At 43.5% G+C, this 12,565-nt stretch overlaps 1 pseudogene; it reads left to right on the forward strand.

The window, feature by feature from the left end:
• Positions 1–12,565, forward strand: part of LOC125097305 (myomegalin-like) — a 36,342-nt pseudogene that overhangs the window by 5,835 nt on the left and 17,942 nt on the right.

Consider the following 12,565-nt stretch of genomic DNA (forward strand, 5'->3'; position numbering starts at 1 on the left):
CGGGGCTGAGGGGGATGCAGACTCCCCACTGAGCAGGAAGCCCAATGTGGGACTCAGTCCCAGGACACTGAGATCAAGACCTGAAGCTGAAGGCAGATGCTTAACTGACAGCTACCCAGGTGCCCTGCCAATGTTTATTTTAGTTAAGTTCGTTGAAAAGGGTTTATATAGAAAGGTAACATCTCATAGTTTAAATGAGGGGTTGAGGTCCTAAATTTTCAAAAGTGGTTTTATCCAGTCCCCCTTTATTTTGTCCCAAGTGCTTGGTGGCACATGTGGAGATAGGCCAACCTAACTGAGCCTGGTAGGAGAACGAGAGAGGCAAAAGTCAGGCTCAGAACCCGAGGAAAGCCTGGGAAATGAGCATCTGTGTCTATGCATCTTTCTTCATCCTTTTTTTTGCAACCTCAATGGCTGTGCTACTGGCAAATTCATGCTGTGAATCAACTCCACCCATGCAGCCTAGGTCTTACTGAGCTCCATTACGAGCAGAAGTCTGTGGCTTTGTGCCAGGCCAAGCAGCTCTGTCAGTCATTGTTCCATTTAAGTGGCTCTAGGCCCTGTTCTGTTCTATATATTTGTGACCTGAATGAAGATATAAAGCATGTAATTAATTCTACAAATCATGCCCAATCGAGTGGCTACAACTTGATTTATGAAGATGCAAATAAAATATTTTGAAGACTTTGATCATTGAGAAATGATTCTGGGTAGCCAGAATGAATTTACCAGTGACAAGCACAAGCCACACTGTTAATACAGATAAAAGATACAGCATGAGCCCAAAAGAGCTCTAGAACAGAGGTGGGAAATTGGGAGGTCAACATATACCCGAAGCTAATTAGAACCCCAAAGTGCAGTCGCCGAGAAGAGAAAGAAGCAACATAGCATTGGGATGTATTAAGATTAATATTGGATGGATGGACAAGAAACCCTTGCACAAAAATACTTAGTCATACACGGAGTGGGTTCTCATACTCAGGTTTTGGTTTCTATACTTTTAAAAGACCTCAACATGAGACAGGAATCCATCAGAATCCTAGAGGAGAACATAGGCAGTAATCTCTTCGATATCAGCCACAGCAACTTCTTTCAAGATATGTCTCCAAAGGCAAAGGAAGCAAAAGCCAAAATAAACTTTTGGGACTTCATCAAAATCAAAACCTTCTGCACAGCAAAGGAAACAGTCAAGAAAACCAAGAGGTAACCCATGGAATGGGAGAAGATATTTGCAAATGACAGTACAGACAAAAGATTGATATCCAGGATCTATAAAGAACTCCTCAAACTCAACACACACAAAACAGATAATCCTATCAAAAAATGGGCAGAAGATATGAACAGACACTTCTCCAATGAAGACATACAAATGGCTATCAGACACATGAAAAAATGTTCATCATCACTAGCCATCAGGGAGATTCAAATTAAAACCACATTGAGATATCACCTTACACCACTTAGAATGGCCAAAATTAGTAAGACAGGAAACAACATGTATTGGAGGGGATGTGGAGAAAGGGGAACCCTCTTCCACTGTTGGTGGGAATGCAAGTTGGTGCAGCCTCTTTGGAGAACAGTATGGAGATTCCTCAAGAAATTAAAAATAGCGCTTCTCTATGACCCTGCAATTGCACTACTGGGTATTTACTCCAAGGATACAGGTGTAGTGAAAAGAAGGGCCATCTGTATCCCAATGTTTATAGCAGCAATGGCCACGGTCGCCAAACTGTGGAAAGAACCAAGGTGCCCTTCAACGGACGAATGGATAAGGAAGATGTGGTCCATACACACTATGGAGTATTATGCCTCTGTCCGAAAGGATGAATACCCAACTTTTGTAGCAACATGGATGGGACTAGAAGAGATTATGCTGAGTGAAATGAGTCAAGCAGAGAGAGTCAGTTATCATATGGTTTCACTTATTTGTGGAGCATAACAAAAAGCATGGAGTACATAGGGAGTTAGGAAAAGGGAGTTGGGGGAAATTGGAAGGGGAGGTGAGCAATGAGAGACTATGGACTCTGAAAAACAATCTGAAGGATTTGAAGAGGTGGGGAGGTGGGAGGTTGAGGGAATCAGGTGGTGGGTATTAGGGCAAAGACTGCATGGAGCACTGGGTGTGGTACAAAAACAATGAATACTGTTATGCTGAAAATAAATTTAAAACATGATTAAAAAAAAGAGTGTGGGGGAAACTGGAGAGGTACCCAAAATGAACAATAAGAAAGTCTTTAAAAAATTCTCGTTACAGGAAAATCTACATGATCTGCTTGAGGTGACACACTGAAGAGTAACTTTAGGAGTATCCATGGAACATAGAAAGGTGTTGGGAAGTTGTTTCCACCTTGTTTTCTCCTCAGGTGCTTAGATTTGTAGACAGAGTTTGCCTGTCAGCATCAGCGCAAGAGTGATAAGCAACAAGTGGGCAGGTGACCTCACTTTAACTTCTCCGTAGTTATGGGGTGTGATTCTCCTGCTGCCAGTGAAATTAAGCTGCTGTTTTACCTGTGGCTGAGTGCCTCCTGTCTCAGTCTTCCTTTTTAGGGCATGAGATGCAGGCTTGGCCTTAGGCTCTGAGAGCTGGTGTCTCAAGCTGAGATCTTTATAGTCAAGGACTTGGATATTGTGGCATCAAGGAAGTTTCCTGTCTTGTAAGAAGCCTCTCAAGAGATTCAGTTCCCCAGGGATAGAAGAAATCAGCATCCACACTCTGGTCCTGTGTAAACCTCAATTGTTTGCATTGGGTTTTTATTTATGATGGGCTTGTGTTTTTTCTCACCCACATCTGGATACGGCTCTTCCTGCCCATGGTGGCAGTTCCGAACACTGGCTCTCTCGTGTCCTCCCCATCCAGACCAGTCTTGAGGGCCCTTATGGCTAAGGAAGTCCTTAGGGCGAGCTCATTTTAGGGTTTTTTTGTTCCCATTAATGGCTGCCTTTGCAATCTGATGTTCCTCTTGGATCGTCTCTCATGACCTAACTTCTTTAAATTATGATTTTCTTTCAGCTCATCAATGTGGCCTTGGAGAAAAGCCTGGCAGCTGTGGAGACCTAGAATGTATGTTTTCCCCCTCCTTCCTCAGCAGGAGGGGCCAATAACAGAGGAAATGCTCCACCTGAGGGCTGAGATCCACCAACACTTAGAGGAGAAGAGGTGAGCTGAGGGGGAACTGAAAGAGCTAAAGGCTCAAACTGAGGAAGCAGGATTCTCCTCTGTGGCCCACAACAGGTAGGACACTGCCCAGAGCAGGAGAGCCTGCCCATCAGGAGGTCACCATAGGCAAGGGAGTTCGCCTCGCTGCAACGAAGACATTTGTGTTGCTTTAGGACTTCCTGGTCCACATCCCAAGCTCTGTGCATTAATGGTTCAAATTCTTAAGAGAAAACTCAATAATATTGGATAATGATGATCATTCAAATTATTTAAATCTGGTCTTAATTCCATGTAATAATGCCCATTATTAGCCATAGAGTCACAAGTGAAAATCTCCTGGTGTATGACAGGTATTGCTCTTTTGCATTGACTGGAACGTTTGAAGAATGTCCTACTACCCATGAAGTTTCACTGCTGCGTGTGGAACCAGAAGAGTCCCTGAGGGAAGATGATGTATACTGGGTCCCTTTGCTTCCACTCAGCTCTCTCTTAGCGGCATGAATCACTAAATCATGGAATAGCACTTTTAACAATCTCTGCTGTTTTGTTAACTTTACAGAAGTGGTATATAGCTGATTCATTGGTTAGACTGACCACCGTGGTTTTTTTTTTTTTTAATATTTCATTTATTTATTTGAGAGAGACAGAGATAGTGAGAGAGAGCACGGGTGGGGAGGAGAGGGAGAAGCAGACTCCCCGCTGAGCAGGGAGCCTGATACGGGGCTTGAACTCAGCATCCTGGGATCATGACCTTAGCCTAAGGCAGACGCTTTGCTGACTGAGCCACCCAGGTGCCCCTGGCCACTCTGTTTTTCATGGCATTTTTCAAAAGATGCTTGGGGAGCAGACTGATAAGGTAGGACTAATCCATTCATTCGTTCATCCCTGAGGGTCATAATCATCATGGGGCCTGTTGTTTAGAACACAGCAGTGCGACTGTACAATTTCTAGTTCATGTCCTATAGTTTCCCTGCCCATTATGTGCCACTTAAACATCCCCAAGTCATAGAATAATATTAGTGCTGAAGAGGACCTTGGCATCTAGCCTAATCCTTATTTCATAGTCAAGGAAACTCTAGTCTAAAACGATCTAGCAGCTTGCTCAAAGTTGCATATTAGTCCATGGCTAGACCCCTGCCTCTGAATTTTTAATATCTAAGCCTTTTATTCTATGCTATACACTTTTTAGTACAGTCTTGGAAATATTCTTGTGATCATCATTCATGCTGGTTCTTTTACTCTGAATTGTGATATTCCTTCCTTTTTTTTTTTAAAGATTTTTATTTATTTATTTGATAGAGATATACAGAGAAAGCACAAGTAGATTGAGCAGTAGGCAGAGAGGGAGGGAGAGCAGGCTCTCTGTTGAGCAGGGAGCCCAATGCAGGGCTTCATCTGAGGACCCTGGGATCATGACCTGAGCCGAAGGCAGACACTTAAGGGACTGAGCCACCCATGCACCCCTTTCTCTCTCTCTCTTTCTTTTTTTAGAGAGAAAGAGAGAGTGTGAGATTGTTTGCACAAGGAGTTGGAGGGTTGGAAGGAGAAGAGAGAGAGAATCTTGAACAGCCTCCATGCCTGGTGCAGAGCCTAATGTGGGGCTCAGTCTTGCAGCCCTGAGATCATGACCTGAGCTGAAATCAAGAGTTGGATGTTTAACTGACCGAGTCACCCAGGTTCCCCCATGATATTTCTTTCTACTGATGTGAAATTCTACTTAAGTGAAAACATAAGTTGTTGTTGTTTAAGTAATCTCTCTGCTCACTGTGGGGCTTGAACTCACAACCTCAAGATCAAGAGTCACATGCTCTTCTTTTTTTTTAAGATTTTTTATTTATTTGTCAGAGAGAGAGGGAGAGAGAGCAAGCACAGGCAGACAGAATGGCAGGCAGAGGCAGAGGGAGAAGTAGGCTCCCCACCAAGCAAGGAGCCTGATGTGGGACTCGATCCCAGGACGCTGGGATCATGACCTGAGCCGAAGGCAGCTGCTTAACCAACTGAGCCACCCAGGCATCCCGTCACATGCTCTTCTGACTGAGCCAGCCAGTTCAGGATTCTAAGAAACTCAATCTAGGGGGAGAGCCAACTGCTAATTCTTCAGGTGTTAATTACTAGTTTCCTGTGCCTTTTCTAGCCAGCAGTTCTCAATATAGTGTGCTTATGGATCACCTGCAGGACTTAGGTAAAATGTAGATCCATAGGCCTTAGCTGTAAATTTGTGGGTTTTTGTTGTTGTTATTGTTGTTTTGTTTTGTTTTGTTTTACAAGTACCTCATAGAATTCTAATGTTAATACTTTTCAAGTCTGCAGCTGGTATAGCAGAATAAAATGACTCCTCTGTTGTAGATCCTGAATTGACTAGACCATATATGCAATTCCATTTAAGCAACCAGTAGCTCTACTAGGTATGAGTTATCCTTATTTTATATAAAAGGAGACTGAGGCTGAAAGAGGTTAAGCAAACTGCCTATTAAATGAATTGCCTTGTTAAAGCAATCTTGTTGTTGTTGTTGTTTTTAACACTTCCATCCAACCCTGGTAAAGGGTTCAGTGTGAAGAAAGGATAGAGTCTAGAACGTCTTGGTGAAAATTAGTTGTTTATCCATTTTATGTCTTCTACAAGTATGCATGTTTTATGTGGCAGGCACTGTGGAGGCCTGCCAGGGTGAACAGGATAGGAAGAGTCCCTGACCTCATGAAGACCATCTATCGAAAGAGCCAGACGTAAAGCAAATAATTACAGAAGTACATTTGATGGTAGTTCTGATTGGTATTATTTATTTCTTGTTTTCCTAGGTCCCAATTTCTCATCCAGTGGTTGAAAACTGACCAATGATAATTAATAGAATTATAGAACCCATTATAAATTTGTCCAGGAAAGGTCTTTCTTATTCTTTTTTTTTTTTTCTTAACACTGTAAGTACCTTTGTTTATTCCAGAGACCAGTGAAAAGTAGAACCTGAAGCTGAGTGGGCGCCTGGGTAGCTCAGTCAGCTCAGCATCTGCTTTTGACTTGGGCCATGATCCCAGGTTCTGGGATCAAGTCCCGCATCCAGCTCCCTGCTCAGCAGGGAGCCTGTTTCTCCCTCTTCCTCTCCTTCTGCCTCTGCCACTACTTACTACTTACGCTCTCATTCTCTATCTCAAATAAATAAAATCTTTAAAAGAATGAACATGAAGCTTGATGACCAGAGTAAACACAACTAGACCACGTGTGTTGAGTCCAAGATTTTTAGGGATTGTGTTGCCACCAAGTAGCTGTGGTAATGCGGGAGTCTCTCCTCCTGAGTCTATCCAATAAGGGAGCCCTTGTCCATCTCTGAGGTGGCTTCCTGCTTTGGGGTGTCTCTGAGTCTCTGCTGGGCTGAGATGGGGGCTACAGGAACTGAGGCTGAGAGAGGAGCCACCCCCTCATGGTGTGTGTGTGTTTCCTGCAGGAATACCATGCTGAGCCTTTGCCTTGAGAATGCAGAGCTGAAAGAGCAGATGGGAGAAGCAATGTCTGAAGGATGGGAGATTGAGGAAGACAAGGAGATGGGTGAGGTGGCAATGGAAACTGTGGTAGCCAGAGGGAGTCTGAATGAGAATATCCTTCAGGCTGAATTCAGAAAGCTCCAGGGAAAACTGAAGAATGCCCACAACATCATCAGCCTCCTCAAAGAACAACTCGTGCTGAGCAGCAAGGACAGGAATAGTAATCTTAGCCCAGAGCTCCTTGCACGCCTGGCTGGGAGATCGACAGAATGAACACCGAGCTGGTCTGTTCTCCTGAGAAGCCCCAATGCCAGGAGGAGGAGCACGTGACCATAAGGCCCTGCCCCAGACCCCAGAGTCTTGACCTTGGGGCTGACTCGCCGTGGATGGCCGCCAAGTAAGTGTGGGTTTAGATGGAAATAGAGACCTGTGGAGAAGGCCTGGAGGTAACAGTTTTTACCTAAAATAGTTCTGCTCTATGGGTCAGAAGGACTGAGTGAAGGGCTTCTTTGCCCCACAAGCAGCGGTAATAATATTCCTCACACATTCAGCCTTTGGAAAAGCTTTTATAACATTGTCTCACAAACATTACTTGGGTAATTAATTTTTCATAAATAGTGTTTCATTTTCCAGATGGCACACTAGGTATTGGGCAGCAGGCAGAAAGACCTGGTCTCTGCCCATAAGTCTGCAGTGTGGTGGGGAAAGATGGCATAAAACAGGTCATTTCAATAGGATGCCATATAAGGATGCTTGGGACTTAAGGAAACCCCAACAAGTGGTGTGTAATGACATCTCTGTATCACTGCCATTTTCATCACAGCCTATCCTAGGTGTCTATTCATGGGCCACAGGATTGGGCTGTTGGGATCCTCCTAAGGGGAGGTGCTTTGCTGACTATTGAGTAAATGGAGATTAGAGAGGATTCGAGGTGGGGGAGTGGAGGACAAGGCTGCGATAGGAGCATGAGGATAGATGAGGAGAGGTTTCTACCTCTCCTCTCTTTAACCGCTGAACCAATCTTTACTGAGAGACTCTCAGTGGATTCTAGTGGCACTGTACTGTGTGCTGAAAATACAGAGATGAATAAAACATTATCCTAGCTCTGCAGGAGCTTGGAGCTGGAAAGCAAGACACTACCAAAGGGCTTGAGGAATGCTGGAACATGAATATAGTCCACAAACCCATGAATATAGTCCACAGGGGGTCAGAAAAGGATGGGGCCGGGACTGACCAGGACTGTTACTGCCTGGTCCCTATGCTGGCTCTTTTCACAGGTGGATAACTGGCCCCAGGCCCGAGACCCTGGGATTCCATCAGAATTTAGCCTTCCTGGATCCACCAAGCACCTGCGCTCACATCTGGCCCAGTGCAGACAGTGCTACCAGGACCTCCAGGAGAAGCTGCTGATATCAGAAGCCACGGTCTTTGCCTACGCCAACCAGCTGGAGAAATATAGAGTCATGCTTAGTAAGACATCTGTCTACGTGCTTCTTATAGACTTCCCTTTTCTTCCCCAGCCTCAAAACAAATTTAATCCGACCAGGGTCCTAGAATTGTGGAAATGGTTATTTAACTTCAGTTTTCACACCTGAAGAATAAAAAACAAAGCAAGTTTGCAGTGAGCATATAGGAAAGAAATGGGCTAACATCTAGGTTTGCTGATTTCTGCTATAGTCAGCAAAGTGCTTTACACATCTCAACATATACTGATAGTTTCTCTCCTCCTCTTGGTACCAAATCACATTCTTCAAAAATATACTATTACCGTTGGTTTAGAATCCATGCTTTCTCCTAGAACTTCCTACGGTGATTGAAATGCTTATGGAGCACATGAGATGTGTCTAGTTCAGCTTTGGAATTTTGTTTACTTTTAATTAATTTTTTAAATTTGTTTTCAGTGTAACAGTATGAATTGTTTTTGCACCACACCCAGTGCTTCATGCAATCCGTGCCCTCCCCAATACCCACCACCTGGTTCCCCCAACCTCCCACCCCCAACCTCTTAAAAACCCTCAGGTTGTTTTTCAGGGTCCATAGTCTCTCATGGTTCACCTCCCCTTCCAATTTCCCTCAGCTTAATTCTCCTCTCCATCTCCCCATGTCCTCCATGTTTTTTGTTATGCTCCACAAATAAGTGAAACCATATGATAATTGACTCTCTCTGCTTGACTCATTTCACTCAGCATAATCTCTTCCAGTCCTGTCCATGTTGCTACAAAAGTTGGGTATTCATCCTTTCTGATGGAGGCATAATACTCCATAGTGTATATGGAACCACGTCTTCCTTATCCATTCGTCTGTTGAAGGGCATCTTGGTTCTTTCCGCAGTCTGGCGACCGTGGCTATTGCTGCTATAAACATTGGGGAACAGATGGCCCTTCTTTTCACTACATCTGTATCTTTGGGGTAAATACCCAGTAGTGCAATTTCAGGGTCATAGGGAAGCTCTATTTTTAATTTCTTAAAGGAATCTCCTCAAACTCAACACACACAAAACAGAGAATCATATCAAAAAATGGGCAGAAGGTATGAACAGACACTTCTCCAATGAAGACATACAAATGGCTAAGAGACACATGAAAAAATGTTCATCCTCACTAGCCATCAGGGAGATTCAAATTAAAACCACATTGAGATACCACCTTACACCAGTCAGAATGGCCAAAATTAGCAAGACAGGAAACAATGTGTGTTGGAGAGGATGTGGAGAAAGGGGAACCCTCTTCCACTGTTGGTGGGAATGCAAGTTGGTGCAGCCACTTTGGAGAACAGTGTGGAGATTCCTTAAGAAATTAAAAGTAGAGCTTCCCTATGACACTGCCCACTTTTAATTAATTTAATATGAAGTAGTCATGTGTGGCTAGTAGCAATCTCTTTTATATTTTTATTTATTTTTATTTATTTTTTTTTAAATTTCTTCTCAGTGTACCAGAATTCATTGTTTATGTACCATACCCAGTGTTCCAGGCAACACATGACCTCCATAATACCTACCACCAGGCTCACCCAACTTCCCATCGCCTGCCCCTTCTAAACCCTCAGATTGTTCTTCAGAGTCCATAGTCTCTCATGGTTTGTCTTCCCCTCCAATTTCCCCCAACTCCCTTCTACTTTCCATCTCCCCATGTCCTCTATGTTTTCCTTATGCTCCACAAATAAGTGAAACCATATGATAATTGACTCTCTCTGCTTACACTTATTTCACTCAGCATAATCTCTTCCAGTCCCATCCATGTTGATACAAAAATTAGGCATTCTTCCTTTCTGATGGAGGTATAATACTCCATAGTGTATATTGACCACATCTTCCTTATCCATTCATCTGTTGAAGGACATGCTGGTTCTTTCCACAGTTTGGCGACCGTGGCCATTGCCGCTATGAACATTGGGGTACAGATGGCCCTTCTTTTCACTACATCTGTATCTCTGGAGTAAATATCCAGTAGTTCAATTGCAGGGTCATAGGGAAGCTCTATTTTTAATTTCTTAAGGAATCTCCACACTGTTTTCCAACGTGGCTGCACCAACTTGCATTCCCACCAACAGTGGAAGAGGGTTCCCCTTTCTCCACATCCTCTCCAACACACATTATTTACTGTCTTGTTAATTTTGGCCATTCTGACTGGTGTAAGGTGGTATCTCAATGTGGTTTTAATTTGAATCTCCCTGATGGCTAGTGATGATGAACATTTTTTCATGTGTCTCTTAGCCATTTGTATGTCTTCATTGGAGAACTGTCTGTTCACGTCTTCTGCCCAATTTTTTTGATATGATTGTCTGTTTTGTGTGTATTGAGTTTGAGAAGTTCTTTATAGATCCTGGATATCAGCCTTTTGTCTGTACTGTCATTTGTGAGTATCTTCTCCCATTCCGTGGGTTGCCTCTTTGTTTTGTTGACTGTTTTCTTTGCAGTGCAGAAGCTTTTGATGTTGATGAAGTCCCAAAAATTCATTTTCACTTTTATTTCCTTTGCTTTGGAGACATATATTGAAAGAAGTTGCTGTGGCTGATATAGAAGAGGTTACTGCCTAGGTTCTCCTCTATGATTATGATGGGTTCCTGCCTCACATTGAGGTCTTTTATCCATCTTGAGTTTACCTTTGTGTACGGTGTATGAGAATGGTCTAGTTTCACTCTTCTACATATAGCTGCCCAGTTTTCCCGGCAGGATTTATTGAAAAGACTGTCTTTTTTCCACTGTATATTTTTTCCTGCTTTGTCAAAGATTATTTGCCCATAGAGTTGAGGGTCCATATCTGGGCTCTCTACTCTGTTCCACTGGTCTATGTGTCTGTTTTTATGCCAGGACCATGCTGTCCTGGTGATCACAGCTTTGTAGTAAAGCTTGAAATCAGGCAATGTGATGCCCCGGTTTTGTTTTTCTTTTTCAACATTTCTTTAGCAATTCGTGGTCTCTTCTGATTCCATACAAATTTTAGGATTGTTTGCTCCAGCTCTTTGAAAAATGCTGGTGGAATTTTAATTGGAATGGCATTGAAAGTATAGATTGCTCTGGGCAGTATAGACAATTTTGCAATGTTTATTTTTCTGATCCATGAGCATGGAATAGTCTTCCATCTTTTTGTGTCTTCTTCAATTTCTTTCATGAGTGTTCTGTAGTTCCTTGAGTACACATCCTTTATCTCTTTGGTTAGGTTTATTCCCAGATATCTTATGGTTCTTGGTGCTATCGTAGATGGAATCAATTCTCTAATTTCCCTTTCTCTATTTTCATTGTTAGCATATAAGAAAGCAACTGATTTCTGCACATTGACTTTGTATCCTGTCATATGACTGAACTGCTATATTAGTTCTAGTAGTTTGGGGATGGAGTCTTTTGGGTTTTCCATATAAAGTATCATGTCATCTGCGAGGAGAGAGAGTTTGACTTCTTCCTTGCCAATTTGAATACCTTTTATTTCTCTTTGTTGTCTGATTGCTGTTGCTAGGACTTCTAATGTTATGTTGAACAGGAGTGGTGAGAGTGGGCATCCTTGTCATGTTCCTGATCTCAACGGTAAGGCTGTGAGCCCCATTGAGGATGATATTTGCTGTGGGCTAGTAGCTATCTTATAGAACTGTATTGATCTCGATGTTTTAGGACTCTAAATTAGTTCAGCCCCATTCACATATTTACTGAGCCTCTGTGGATAAAGCACTTGCTAGTTTCATGGGGGCTTCTAGGGATGTTAATATATATAATACCTACCATAAAGATATCTGGTCCCCACAAAGCCTCAGTTGTTGTTGGTGAGATCACCAGTGGCACACAGAACTCATCCTGGTGGAAGGAAGTCCTGCCTGGAGTGAGTGGTCTCTTCTCCCACTTGGGTCCAAAGAAGCATCCATTCCACTTTGGCTGTAAACTCCCTGCCCCCTGAGGGCTAAGGCACATGCCCCTGAGGTTGAGGGTGTATGTGGGACATTCCGAGAGCCTCTGTGACACCCTCTGTCTCTTTCTGAGCAGGTGAATCCTTGGTGAAGCAGGACAGCAAGCAGGTGCAGGTGGACCTCCAGGATCTGGGCTATGAGACCCGTGGCCGAAGTGAGAATGAATCTGAGCAGGAGGAGAGCACCAGTCCCGGTAGGAACACAAGGGCAGGGCTCACCTGACCTCCCTGGAGTCGGCCTTCCCATCCGGGAGCTACTAGCCAGTCCCACACATAATGAGGAGTAGGGCCCAGGGGTATGGTAAATGGAAGGGGACCAAGGACCAGTGAGGCACAGGAAGTTTGGCAGAGAGCTCTTGTCCAACACGAGGCTGAGTGTGAGTGGGAATGTCTCTAATTAGTTTCCAACATATTGCTGTTGATTAAAAGAAGGAAAGTTCTGTCCAACTGGTGATCATCTAAGTCTTACTTTTTAATGAAGAGACCAGATGAGCTTGTGGAGACATGTAAACCCTAGCTAAAAAATCTGTTTTTCCATCCT

Source organism: Lutra lutra, chromosome 4, assembly GCF_902655055.1.
Source record: "Lutra lutra chromosome 4, mLutLut1.2, whole genome shotgun sequence".
Lineage (NCBI taxonomy): Eukaryota > Metazoa > Chordata > Mammalia > Carnivora > Mustelidae > Lutra > Lutra lutra.